The sequence below is a fragment of the Sinohyriopsis cumingii genome, chromosome 5 (assembly GCF_028554795.1).
Source record: "Sinohyriopsis cumingii isolate HCF-2022 chromosome 5, ASM2855479v2, whole genome shotgun sequence".
NCBI classification, from domain to species: Eukaryota; Metazoa; Mollusca; class Bivalvia; order Unionida; family Unionidae; genus Sinohyriopsis; species Sinohyriopsis cumingii.
In genome coordinates, this window is record NC_142965.1 from 76,846,991 (window position 1) to 76,848,432 (window position 1,442).

The 1,442-nt window shown below is 38.3% G+C and overlaps 1 non-coding gene across 1 annotated transcript; it reads right to left on the reverse strand.

Annotated features, from left to right (window-relative positions):
• Positions 1-978: 978 nt before the first annotated feature.
• On the reverse strand, positions 979-1,051 carry Trnar-ucg (transfer RNA arginine (anticodon UCG)). The gene has a single exon. It is a non-coding gene; the product is annotated as a tRNA-Arg (tRNA).
• Positions 1,052-1,442: the final 391 nt, after the last annotated feature.

The following is a 1,442-nucleotide window of genomic DNA, read 5'->3' on the forward strand; positions in this document are numbered from 1 at the left end:
ATCGATATTTTTTTTCCATTGTTCGAATGCCTTTGTCGCTAAAATCAATATTTCCTTTTTTTCCTTTCTCCAATGTTAAATTCCATTGTCGCTAATCTTACCCAGGGTTTTTTGCCCATGTTAAATTTCCATTGTCGCTAATCTTACCCAGGGTGGTTAACGTTAAATTTCCATTGTCGCTAATCTTACCCAGGGGGTGTTTTTAATGCTAATTCCCATTGTCGCTAATCTCACCCCTTATACTACTCACATATTACACTACTCTTCAACGATTGGTACAGACAATCTCACATCCTTATCTGCCAGTTACAAACCGTGCACATTTCCTTGTGCATTGTTCGAAATACGTTTATTTACAATTCATAAACATATTATATACAAAAAGCATGTCGACCATGATTTGAACCTACGTGCATACTCTGTCCTTGTTAACGCGAACTATATCCTTGTTTTCAACCTCTGATTTGTTCGTTTGATTTTGTCAACCTAGTTCTTATAATGGCCAACGCTCACCAAAACAATCGGTTTACACGGGATATACTGCATGAAATGAACAAGCTATAGCTAGACTCCGAATGTCTGAAATTTAACTCATTCGTACTATTTATATCGGGCACTTTTTGCTACTATCCTGCTCAAGAAAAAGTCAGTCCCTTTACAGCGTACAGTTAGGTGCTCAGCATTAAGCGTTTAGTGCTATGACTGGTCGGCCTAGGGTCTGGATAATGTGACTAGGTGGAACATGATGCAACATATGTGCGCCATGATGCTTCAGTGTTAGAGATCACTATAAACTGCCACACTGCAGACATCATAGCGATATGACTGAATTGTTTTTAAAGCTACGTTAAAAATACAAATCATACACACTTTCATTCGGATTCTTTGGATCAAGCACTTTCCTTGTATCCTGCTCAGTTACGCGGTTACTAAAGGTGTGTATGTGTGGTACCATCTGTAACACTAAACGTTTATGTGCGACCCCGACGAGATTCGAACTCGCAATCTTCTGATCCGAAGTCAGACGCCTTATCCGTTAGGCCACGGGGCCTTCATATTACAAATATATTTAAAGCGTATGTTGTGTATCTTCAATTGCTCTAACGTATAATGTCTGATACAATAAGAATCCCCAAAATAAAGACACATTGCTCCATCTGGTTGCTCATTGTTTCATATTCTTTTGAAATAATTGAACTCTTTCCTCGGTTTTGTTTGGTAGACTTTACAATGAGGATCAGACCAGGATATCATCCTTCTGGGCATTTTCCCAACTTACCAAATCGCATTCAAATTAAGAGGTTTTGTTTGACTAATCTTCAATGTGAACTTTCAGGAAGGAAACCATTCCAGCTACTGAAATAAATCAGAAGGAATCATGTGATATTGCAAGATACGTTTTATGGTAGTAAAAGTAATGTGGCGCTTGAAGTGCACATGAA